Genomic DNA, 13,461 nt, shown 5'->3' with positions numbered 1-13,461 from the left:
CTATGTGAATTGATGATGCAGAATGATATAAGGTAAAACCAACTGCACATATAACTAGAACATACAAAATGGCAACAAACCACCAATATTCAAAAGCAAATATCACAAAATCTTAAGCTTGATTCACACAATGAGCTAGGAGAACACACCCCCAACCTACTCTTTTCTGGAAATAAGTCTACAAGTGTTACATATTACACATTTTTTCAGACATTTTCATTGTATCTGTCACTGCTAATGAATTATTTTCCTCCTTAAAAATACTATAGGACATGTGGCTCCATCACTGCAAATTCTTGGTGAGATGAATCATTTAATCAAAGTAAATGTGAAAGGATAAAGCAGAATTGAACTTTATTGTATCAAAAAGCCAAAACCATAGGCCTCTGGGTTGTTTGCTCATGGCTTGTTTAAAGAGCAGAGTCGGGTTAGGGTTAGGGTTAGGGTTTTCACACCTTTTCCAGTAAAAATCCAGGTCAAATCATCCATCCCAAATTTGTTTGAATATAATCTTTCTAGAGCCATATTTTGTTGTACAGCAAAGAAGCAGCTACTAGTTCCAATCCAGCTGCCATGGTGATTGGTCATTGCCAAGGATACTCAGAATCCTGAATTTCTAGCACCCAAGCTACTTGTTTATCAGGCCTCCATTATAATCCCTGGAGGGGGAAGATGGAAAGGCTTCTTTCCTGCTTTGTTTTGGATTCTCAGCTGGGAGCAGATCTGAATGACCAGGAGCTACATGATATCCAGAAATACCCACATATGTACTGAGAGGCACTGTGTATATTGGATATGCTGAGAGACAGAGAACAAAACACAAAGATTTGAAGAGACAGACAGGCAGAGCCAGAAGCAGAGAATGTTAAATTGAGATGTCGACTGCAGAACAGTATGCATGAGAAAAAACATAAAGCCTTGCTATGAGACATCCATCAGGGAAGGAAATAACCATCATCCCAGGCTCTTTGCTGACCTTCTTGATCTAGTCCTCGTCACAGAAAAGAAACTGAGACCATACAAAGTTACATGGTTGCTCAGATTCGCACCAGGACTAAAACATCAAAAGCAGCATTTGAACCCAGGACTTCTGACTAGGTAGCCGTCTCTTTGATAGTAGTGGTGTTGGTGAAGCAAAGAGTATGCACACTTTTATAGCTCTTTGAGCCTAGTTCCAAATTGCTCTCCAGAAAGGTTGGATCCGTTTACAACTCCACCAATGGTGCATTAATATTCTAGTTCTTCCACATTCTCTCCAATATTTATCATTTTCCTTTTCTGCCAATCTGATGAGTGTGAGGTGGTACCTCAGAGTTGTTTTTATGTGCATATCTCTAATCAAAAGTAATTTAGAACATTTCTCATATCACTATAAATGGATTTAATTTCTTCATCTGAAACCTGCCTATTCAGATCTTTTGACCATTTATCAATTGGGGAATAATTTGCCTTCTTATAAATTCAATTCAGCTCTCTATGTATTTTAGAAATGAGCCCTTTATAGAAACATTGGCTGTTTCCAATCTTTCTACTTCCCTTTTAATCTGGGTTGCGCAAAAACCTTTTAAAGTAATCAAAATGATCATTTTGTATTTCACAATGTTCTCTGTTACCTTTCTGAACATAAACTCCTCCCTTCTCCAAAGATTTGACAGGTAACCTATTCCTTGCTGTTTGATTTTCTTATAGTACCACTCTTTATGTCTAAATCATGAAATCATCTTGACTTTATCTTAGTATATGATGTGAGATGATCAATGCCTGGTTTCCACCATACTATTTCCAGTTTATCTAGAAGTTTTGCCACAGTTCTTATCCCAGAAGCTGGAATTTTGAGGTTTATCATACAGTAGATTATTATAGGCATTGACTACATATCTAAACTGCTCCACTGATCCACCAACTTTCTTAGATAGCAGCAGATGGCTTTGATAACTGCTGCTTCATGTTACAGTTTTACAGCTAGGATGCCTTCGTTTGTATTTTTTGTCATTAACTTGCTTGACATTCTTGATCTTTTCTTCTTCCAGATGAATTCAGTTTTTTTTCCTAGTTCAATAAATTTTCATGGCAGTTGGATTGCTATGGCAATGAATAAGTAGATTGATTTAGGTTGAATTGTTATTTTATGTAAGCTCAATCTATACATGAGCAATTGATATTTTTCCAGTTTTTTAGATCTGACTTTATTTATGTAAATAGTATTTTGTAATTGGGTTCATTGGCTGACTGGATTTGACTTTTCAGGTCAGTTTCCCAAAATTTTATATTGTCTACAATTTTTTCAAATGCAATTTCTCTTTCTATCTCTTGCTGCTAGGTTTTGTTGGTAAAATATAGCAATGCCAATAATTTATGTGGGTTTATGTGATATTCTAAAACTTTGCTAAAGTTGTTCATCATTTCAAGTAGTTTTTAATTTCATTTTAATTTCAGTCTCCAGGTGTTAGAATCCTTACAAGCTGTTAAGTCATTAGAGTTGATAGAGACAATAATTATCTAATTTAACATGGTTCAGTATGATTGATCTGATCTTACAAGGAGATGTTATGGGCCAGAATTTGAAACAAGGTACTAAGTGGAACTGATAGAAACAATGCTTGTGTTCACACCTTTAGAGAGCTCATATAAGCAAGAAGCTCTCAGAGCCACAGAGCACTCTGGGAGGAAACCCATAAGCCCACTCTAGGAGGTGATGTCAGATCCATTCCATCTTCCACCTTTGTACTGGCTGGAGGCTGAAGAAAGCAGAGGCAAAGGACAAACTACAAGAGCTCTTGGAGAAAAACGTTTGGATTTATCAGCTGGCTTCATTTGAAGTGATTATTACTTGGAACTGAAACTAAGGATGCCTCCAGAAAACCTCCCCGAGAAACCTGCTCCCAGAGAGAACCATCATATATTATATAAAAGAAGAGAACACCACATCTAGGACTATAAGTATGCCATCATATCATCTGCAAAAAAAAAAAAAAATAGAGTTTTTCCTTCATTGTGTAGTCTATTTCCTTCAATTACCTTTTTTCTCTTATTGACAAAATTAATATTTTAAATTCAAAATTGAATAATAAAGTAGATAATTGGAATTCCTATTTCACTGCTGACCTTTTTGGGAATGCCTCTAGTTTATTCCCTTTACATATGATGCTTACTAATGATTTTAGAGAGATACTGCTTATCATTTTAAGGAAAACTGTTTATTCTCATGCTCTCCTTTTTTTTTTTTTTAATAGGAATGGGTGTTGTATTTTTTCCAAAAACTTAAAAAAAATCTTCCATTGAGATAATCTTATGATTTCTGTTAGTTTTGCTTCTGATATAGCAAATTATGCTAATCATTTTCCTAATATTGACCAGACTTAAAATTGTGGTATCATCTCCACTTGGTCATAAGTGTATTATTCTGTGATAAATTGCTGTAATATCTGGACAAATATTTTATTTAACTTAATTTCATCAATATTCATTAGGGACATGGGTCTATAATTTTCTCTCTCTGTTTTGGCTCTTCCTGGCACCATATTTGTATCATAAAGGAATTTGGCAGGATTCCTTCTTTGTCCATTTTTCCAAAAAAAAAAAAAAATGACCCTTGGTGCTTTTTTCTTAAAGAATTCATTGATAGCTTGTTCATTTTTTTTTTCTAAAATAGAGTTAAGTATTTTATTTCCTCTTCTATTAATCTGGGCAATTTACATTTTTAGAAATATTTGTTCATTTCACTTAGATTGTCAGATCCATTAACATAGAGTTGGGCAAAATAGTTCCTAATTATTGCTTTAGTTTCCTCTTTATTGGTGTTGAAATTACTCTTTCCATTTTTGATACTAGTAATTTGTTTTTCTTCTTTCTTTTTGTCAAACCAAATTAACCAAAGGTTTTACTATTTCATGGCTTTTCCCAATAAAACCAACTCTTGTTTTTCTTTTATTAGGTCCATACTTTTCTTACTTTCAATTTTGTGATTTTCAGCATTACTACTTTGGTACTTTATTGAGCATTTAAATTTGTTCCTTTTCTAGCTTTTAAAAAACATTTGCATGCCAAATTTGTTCATTTCCTCTTTAATTTTGAAAGCATTTAAAATATAAAATTTCCCCTAAGAACTGCTTTGGGTGCATGCCATAACTTCTGATATGTGGTCTCATTTTTGCCATTCTCTTGGATGAAATTACTAATTGTTCCACTGATTTATTTTTTGAGTCACTCAAACTCTAGAATTAGATTATTTAGTTTCCAATGTTTTGGCTTATCTTACCAAGGCCGTGATTGCACATTAGTTTTATTGTATCATGATCATAGATTCATTTATTATTTCTGCCCTCCTGCATTTGTTTTTGATGGTTTTGCACTCTCACGATTTTTTGGGTAGGTGTCATATCTTGCTGAGGAAAAAAAAAAAAAAATATATATATATATATATATATATTCCTTTCTATTCCAATTTCATCTTTCCCAGAATTCCAGTTATTTCTATTCAGTGTTTCTAAAATTCTATTCAGTTCCCTAACTTCTTTCTTCTTTATTTTGTGGTTAGGTTTATCTAGTTCTGAGACAGGAAAATTGAGGGACCCAACTGGTAAAGTTGTCATGTCTATTTCTTTCTTTTTTTTTTTAAACACACTTAAGTTCTTTTTTTGGAATTTAGATGTTATACAATTGGGTGCATATATGTTTTGTATTGATAATACTTTATTATCTATGAATTACCCTAGACCAAGATGCAGTCTCCTTCTTTATCTCTTTTTATTAGTTCTATTTGTGATTTTGCTTTGTCTCACATCAGGATTGCTACACCTACATTATTTTTAACTTGAGATGAAGCACAATATATTTTTTCCAGTTTTTTTACCTTTATTCTGTGTGCTTCTTTTTGCTTGAAATGTGTTTCTTGTTAAAAAAAAATATTCTAAGATATTGGCTTTTAATCCTCTCTGCTACCTGCTTCCATTTTATAGGAGAATTCACTCTATTCACATTTATAGTTATGCTTACTAACTATGTATTTCCTTCCATCCTATTATACATTTTTCTTTCTTTTCTGCCATTCCCTCATCATCAGTGTTTTGCTTCTGACCCCCACCTCCATCAATCTGCCCTCTATTCTATCAGCTCCCCCCATTTTTCTTTCTCCCTTTCCTTTCTACTTCTGCTCTCTCTTCTATCAGCCTGCTTTCTTTCCTTTTCTGTCCCTTTCTCCACACCCCTTACCTATAGGATAAGATAAATTTCTATACTCAACTATGTGTATATGAAATTCCCTCTTTGAGGCAAATCTGATGAGAGTAAAATTCAAACAATGCTCATGCCCTCCCTTATTTACCTCTCCTTTAATAGGTCTTCATGGAATGTAATTTACCCTATTCTGTCTTCCTCTTCTCTCAAGACAATCCTTTTTTTCACCCTTTAAATTTTTTATATTATCTCATCAGTTCAACTTGTGTCCACATCCTCTGTCTTTCTATACGCTTTCTAATGGCCATAATCAAGATTTAGTTTCCTAAAGTTCTGTTTTTTTTCCATGATATAATTCTGCCCCCCAGAGGTGTTTTTGCCACCAAACCATAGTTTTCCCTGGGGACATCAGAATTTGGCCTTTAATACTCCACAGAGAAAGGGGGGAAAAGTATCCTAAGCTTGCATGTGAACAGCATAACATATTAACATAACAAATATAGAAGAGCATTTATTTTTACCTGGTGAAAAATTGCAAAGACAAAGGATGGTACTTTTTCATAGTGCCTTGCTTATGCACACCAGGCACTGAATAAATGTGTGTTTGATAGGCTGTGTCCATAAAAGTTAAGAAAACTCTTGTTCCCTCTCCAGTGTTCTTCTTGTGTATCTATCCTTAGGCTGAAGTCTCCCATCCATCAAGGGAAAAAGCCCTTGGAATCAGCAGAATCCACTCCTTCCTTCTTTTGGCATGTACCTTCCAAATTATTACTCTCCTTATGTCTCTATGTTGGCAGCATGATGCTTGAGAAGGACTCACTGATGGGGCTCTAGCCCCAGAAGTGGATTTTGACAAGCTTCCACTTGGGAACTTCAGGTGCCTTTTGTTGAATTTTCTGTTTTGTACTTTTTTTAAATAGCCTTTTATTTACAAGTTATACGTATGGATAATTTTACAGCATTGACAATTGCCAAATCTTTTGTTCCAATTTTTCCCCTCCTTCCCCCCCACCCCCTCCCCAGATGGCAGGATGACCAGTAGATGTTAAATATATTAAAGTATAAATTAGATACACAATAAGTATACATGACCAAACTATTATTTTGCTGTTCAAAAAGAAATGGACTCTGAAATATTGTACAATTAGCCTGTGAAGGAAATCTGTTTTATACTTTGAAATTTCAGGTTTTACATCAGGAATGTTTGGAAGTCCTTCAGTTCAATAAAAGTCCATGCTTTCCCCTGTAAAATTGTACTTATTCTGTTTGAAGGTTTATATTTTTGCATTATGAAATATTGTATTTCAAGCTCTCAGATCTTTTAGGGAAAGGTTGAAAATCCTGTGTATTCCTGACTGTGGATTTTGGTAACTGAATCCTTTCTTTTCAGGCTGCTGGTGATAATATTTTTTGGATTGTCAGCTCAGGATTTTGACTGTCATGGTACGTGGAGTTTTCATTTGTGGGATGAAGGGCTGTCCATTGTAGATTCTTTCCATTTCCTCTTTGCTTATTATTCTAAGAGGTCTAGACAGTTTTTTTTGTTTGATTTCTTGAAATATTAAATCTAGGTCTTTTTCTATGACATAGTTTTCAGTTTATCCAATAATACTCAATTTCCCACTCCTTAATGATTTTTCCACATCACTTGTTTGTTCTAGGCTATCCTATCTTTGCTATGCTTTTGAAAGAGAAAGAAATGTACAGCACAATTGATTGCACATGTTTTCTGATTTTTCAGTGAATCAAACTATAAGAATTGTATAACTCTCATGTCCACAAATGGGTAGGTTGGAATTGCATTCTCATATCTCTTCATTTGAGTCATGCTTGATCTTTATGATTTTCTTACATTTAATTTTTAAATGTGTTGTTTTGTTTCCATTTATATTGTTGTGGTTGCTATGTATATTGTTTTCATGGCTCTGCTTATCTCACTTGTATCATAAGTTCATATAGAACTTTCTATGCCCTTCTGTATTCAACAGGCACACCACTTATTACAGTACAATATTATTCTATGACATTCATATACCATAATTTGTTTAGACCTTCCTTGTTACTTATAGGCATCTACTAGTTTCCACTTTTTAGATATCATCAAAAGTACATGGTATACAGAATTTTAGAGAGTACTGAGTATTTCTTCTTAGCTTGATTAGCTTGGGATAAAAGGTCAGTAAGGGAATCACTGATTCAAAGTGTATGGACAATTTAGTCACTTTATTTGCATACTCCCAAATTGCTTTATGAAACAGTTGTACAATTTCACATCTCCACCAATAATGTACTCACATGCTTATCCTTCAAGGACCCCTATTATCAAGGATAAGAGATCCCCCAGGGGAATCCAAAAGGACGAGAAAACTGAGAAGTATAGAGCACAGTAAGTTTTGCAAGAGAAGTTTCTAGTTAGAGAAAATGAAATACCAACCAACAAAATGCATAAATCACACCTAGAACAGAAACAACACCAAGAGTGAATTTTCCATGAATGGACGCCCATCAATTAGAGAATGGTTGAGTAAATTGTGGTATATGAATGTTATGGAATATTATTGTTCTATAAGAAATGACCAGCAGGATGAATGAAGAGAGAGGACTGGTGAGACTTATATGAACTGATGCTAAGTGAAATGAGCAGAACCAGGAGATCATTATATACCTCAACAATACTGTATGAGGATGTATTCTGATGGAAGTGGATTTCTTCGACAAAGAGATCTAACTCAGTTTCAATTGATCAAGGATGGACAGAAGCAGCTACACCCAAAGAAAGAATACTGGGAAATGAATATAAACTGCTTGCATTTTTGTTTTTTTTCCCGGGTTATTTTTACCTTCTGAATCCAATTCTTTCCGTGCAACAAGAGAACTGTTCGTCCTGCACACGTATATTGTATCTAGGATACACTGTGACATATTTAACTTGTATAGGACTGCTTGCTATCTGAGGGAGGGAGTGAAGGGAGGGAGGGGAAAAGTCAGAGCAGAAGTGAGTGCAAGGGATAATGTTGTAAAAAAATTACGCAAGCATGGGCTCTGTCAATAAAAAGTTATAATAAAAAAAATTAATGTAAGAACACCTGCAATCAAAACCTCAAAGAAAAAATAAATAAAATAATTCTCTGAAATAAAAAAAGAGTGAATTTTCCAAGACACCTAATATTTGCATATAATAATTCATTTGAGGGAAAAAAAGTTCTAAAAGGTAAAGACAGATGCTTTTCATATCCTGCTTATTAGTGAATCAGTGATATTGGATTGGATGGGATGTTGAGTGAAAAATTGATAAGTTGGAGAAGGTGATGCAGGTGGGTGGTCAAGCTGAAAATTAAAAAGGCTAATTTTTGTGGTTTCAGGAAGTGCAGAGTCATCAGGGGAATGGGTGAGATGGAGGAGGAAGGATTTTAAAACGGAACTGGAAAGGATACCCCTCCATTGCACAAATGAAATCTCCACAAAGCATTATAATCAAAATCCTGAGATTAAAAGTCAAAGAAACATTGTCACTAGTAGCCTGAAAAAGAAAGGGTTCTATTACCAAAAATCCACAGTCAGAAAGACTCAGGATTTGGTTGTAGGAAGGTAAATCTACTGGACTCACTGAGAGGGGGCAAGTGGGGGCAAAACAAGGGGCAAACAAAGATGAAGAATAAAAAGAAGGAAAAATGAACCAAAAAGCTTGAAATGCCCAAAAGAAAGGGACAACACAAGGAGGAGATCAAGGGTGAAAAGAGCCAGTGCAAGTAGAGGCATGTGAAAAATTTTATACTAAAATAATTGAAGAAACAAAGTATTGAGTTTATAAGTCAAAGATGGGAGATACTTTAAAAACCCCTAATATTATCAATGAAAAAAAACAAGTATTTATTAAGCACCATATATGAAGCAGGCTCTGTGCTCATGGCTGGAGATAGGGAAAAGAGACAAAGTCCCTATCCTCAAAGAGATTTCTGTCTGGGAAGGGATCTTAGAGTGTACTGGGAGATCTAATATTCTAGTGGAGGAGCTTACAGTAAATGGTAATAAATAAATGGATAATGGCAGACAAGAGAAGAAAACAAAAGTCTACAATATGTTACCTATAAGAAACACATTTTAACTACAAAGGTGGACACTAAATAAAACTAAAGAGATGGAGAAAAAAAATTAATATATTTTACAAGAAGAGATTCCAAAAGAGTTGACAGTGCAGTTATAATATTTGACAAAGGAAACATAGACGTTCAAAAAAGAAAAACAAGAAAACTACATTAGGCTTGTTTGGGGCAATTGCACCTACCCAAACTGACTACTCAGGAGTCACTCCAAATGATATACAGAAAGAATTTATTAGAATCTCAAGAAGCGGACCGTCCTGGCCTGTGGGCCCGAAAGGACAGCAAAGATACCCACAGGAGGAGAGTCATTCACTTGAAGATGCTTACAACTTTTATACATTTCAGACAAAGAACCCCCCAAATCCCACCCTTTACAAGCTGTGATTGGTTACATAAACCTTTATCTCCCTATTTGGTCAGTGGAATGCAGTGAAAAAGGTGATATACAGCTTCATGCCCTTAGTTCCTTCTTTGGACAATGGGATGCAGTCCAGGTCTCATCTAAAATCACATGACTGGGGCCTATAGGCCTGATCTACTTTAGTTAACAGTCTCTGATCAATATGTGCTTAATCTGTAAGTTCTTCACCTTTCCATACAGGCTAAAAAGAACCATAAACAGTAAAAGAATATCAGTAATAACTTTACAATTCAAAAGCCTTAGCATCCCAATTCATAAAGGTATCATTAACTTACCTACAAGAAGACATAGTGACAGAGCAGTCATAGGGGACTTCAGTATTCCTCTGGAACACTGGGTTTAGAGTCAGGAAGTCCTATGTTCAAGTATAGTCTCAGCTACTTAGTATCTGTATGATGATGAAGTGACTTTACCTGTGTATCTTAGTTGTGTAATGGGGAGAAGAATATTATCTCCCACACAAAGTTGGTGTGAAGCTCAAGTGAGAATATTTGTTAAGAGAGGTGAGCACAGTGTCTGGCACAAAGTAGACACTTTATAATGGAGAGGAAACCTCAAAACTCCAAAAATCCTTAAAGGGGAAAATCTCCTTCCACTCTGCCTTAGTGAGGGGACTCCACCTCAAAGCTCAGTTTCATATTTGTTATCTGGGTGGGATTGGCTCAGCCCTGAAACCCATTGAATTCAATTCAAATTCTAGCCCTAGCTGAAACCCAGGAAGGAGCCAACTTGTTACTCCACCCACGAGCCCTCTTCAGCTTGTAGCCAAAGCCCCCTATTATAAAAGAGCCAAACTAAAATCCTCTCTTTGCAGAGGTTCCAAACATGCCAGCCCTATGTTTGGCACATCAAGGGCCTCTACCCACTGAAATACTGCTTCCAGTGCCATTTTCTTTTTACCCTCACCTATTTCCTTTCCTTTCCTTTCCTTTCCTTTCCTTTCCTTTCCTTTCCTTTCCTTTCCTTTCCTTTCCTTTCCTTTCCTTTCCTTTCCTTTCCTTTCCTTTCCTTTCCTTTCCTTTCCTTTCCTTTCCTTTCCTTTCCTTTCCTTTCCTTTCCTTTCCTTTCCTTTCCTTTCCTTTCCTTTTCTTCCTTCCTTCCTTTCTTTCTTTCTTTCTTTCTTTTAATAATTATAACTTTTTATTGACAGAACCCATGGCTGAGTAATTTTTTACAACATTATCCCTGGCACTCACTTCTGTTCCAACTTTTCCCCTCTCTCCCTCCACCCCGTCCCCCAGATGGCAAGCAGTCCCATACATGTTAAACATGTCACAGTATTTCCTAGATACAATTTATGTGTGTAGAACCGAACAGTTCTCTTGTACAGGCAGAGTTGGATTCAGAAGGTAAAAATAACCGGGGAATAAAGACAAAAATGCAAATAGTTTACATTCATTTCCCAGTGCTCTTTCTTTGGGTTTAGCTGCTTCTGTCCATCATTGATCAATTGAAACTGAGTTAGGTCTCTTTGTCAAAGAAATCCACTTCCATCAGAATACATCCTCACACAGTATCATTGTTGAGGTATATAATGATCTCCTGGTTCTGCTCATTTCACTTAGCATCAGTTCATGTAAGTCTCTCCAAGCCTCTCTGTATTCATCCTGCTGGTCATTTCTTACGGAACAATAATATTCCATAACATTCATATACCACAATTTACCCAGCCATTCTCCGATTGATGGGCAGCCATTCATTTTCCAGTTTCTAGCCACTAGAAACAGGGCTGCCACAAACATTTTGGTACATACAGGTCCCTTTCCCTTCTTTAGTATCTCTTTGGGGTATAAGCCCAGTAGTAGCACTGCTGGATCAAAGGGTATGCACAGTTTGATAACTTTTTGGGCATAATTCCAGATTGCTCTCCAGAATGGTTGGATTCATTCACAAGTCCACCAATAATGCACCAGTGTCCCAATTTTCCCACATCCTCTCCAAAATTCATCATTATTTTTCCTGTCATCTTAGCCAATCTGATAGGTGTGTAGTGGTATCTTAGAGTTGTCTTAATTTGCATTTCACTGATCAATAGTGATTTGGAACACTCTTTCATATGAATTTCAAAATAGTTTCAATTTCATCATCTGAAAATGGCCTGTTCATATCCTTTGATGATTTATCAAATTGGAGAATGGCTTGATTTCTTATAAATTAGAGTCAATTCTCTATATATTTTGGAAATGAGGACTTTATCAGAATCTTTAGCTGTGAAAATGTTTCCCCAGTTTGTTGCTTCCCTTCTAATCTTGTTTGCATTAGTTTTGTTTGTACAAAAGCTTTTTAATTTGATATAATCAAAATTTTCTATTTTGTGATCAATAGTGGTCTCTAGTTCATCTTTGGTCACATATTTCTTCCTTCTCCACAAGTCTGAGAGGTAAACTATCCTATGTTCCTCTAATTTATTTATAATCTCGTTCTTTATGCCTAAATCATGGACCCATTTTGATCTTATCTTGCTGTACGGTGTTAAGTGTGAGTCCATGCATAATTTCTGCCATTTCCAGTTTTCCCAGCAGTTTTTTGTCAAATAATGACTTCCTATCCCAAAAGTTGGGATCTTTGGGTTTGCCAAACACTAGATTGCTATAGTTATTGTCTATTTTTGTCTTGCCTCACCTATTTCCTTAACCAGACTTTAACCTTATTTCCAATTCCCATAATAAACCTCTTTTATCAATCTAGGTTTTCAAGTCTATAAATTCTATACTTGCGCCAAATCCTGAGAGGTTGCAGGGGAGCCAAACCAAATGGAGATTTGATTCCCTGAACCCTGAACCTGCCACTAGACCGCATTTAACTCCCGGACCACCAGAAACCCTAATTTCATTTGGGTACCCCAAATCTAAGCCTCATCAATAATAAATTGACTGGTTGATGAATAAAGTTTTGAGTCTGGAAGATTATAATGTCTTTTATTGTAATAGTGTGTCCAGTTTAGTCTTCAACCAGTCTGCACGGAAGGGTTCAAGGGTACAATCCAGAAATACCATGGAGCAAAAGAAAAGTGCTTTCAGATTTGGAAGAAACTTTCCACATAGAAATGGTTTAAGCCTCCAGGTCCTGAAGTGCAAATCCTTGTCTTTGGGAATGAATGCTTTGCAACTAGTCTTCTGGCTGTACCATTGAAATGCCTTTGCCTAGAAAGGAAGTCTACTGGCTGATTGTTAACCAGAAAAAGAGAAGGGAGGGTTCTTCAGCTAGAGTCACTCCCTGGGGAAGAGTAGCAGCCACACTTGATATTACCAGTTTGGGAATTGAGAATCAATAAAAAACAGTGGTTATGCAATAAGTGGTTTAGCTAGAAAATATTCACAAGGGATGGACAAGAAGGTATAGAGACTAAAATTCATGCCATTTGAAGATGAAGTAAACTATGGTGTCACAGCTATTCCATCAATAAACATTTGTAAAATGCCTATTAAGTGAAAGGCATTTAGGAGAGAAACAAAGCCAGAGACAATCTCTTTTCTTAAGAACTATATTCTAATAGGGGAGGCTAGATCCTGGAGAATAATGTCACAAAAACCTGGAGAGAAAAATGTATCAAGAGAAGGGTGAACAACACTGAAAAGTTGTAAAGTGATCTGGAAAGGTGAGGATTAAGAAAAGGACATTAGATTTGGCATTTAAGAGATGATGAGCAAACATGAGTGATAGAAGTTTCAGTGGAATGAGGAGAGTTAAAGGGAGAGAGGAAAACAACTAGGTGACTATTGTAAATGGCCTTTTCAAACAGTTTAACCACAAAAGGGAGGA

Source organism: Antechinus flavipes, chromosome X (genome assembly GCF_016432865.1).
Source record: "Antechinus flavipes isolate AdamAnt ecotype Samford, QLD, Australia chromosome X, AdamAnt_v2, whole genome shotgun sequence".
NCBI lineage: Eukaryota > Metazoa > Chordata > Mammalia > Dasyuromorphia > Dasyuridae > Antechinus > Antechinus flavipes.
Note: the sequence above shows the minus strand (reverse complement) of the source record.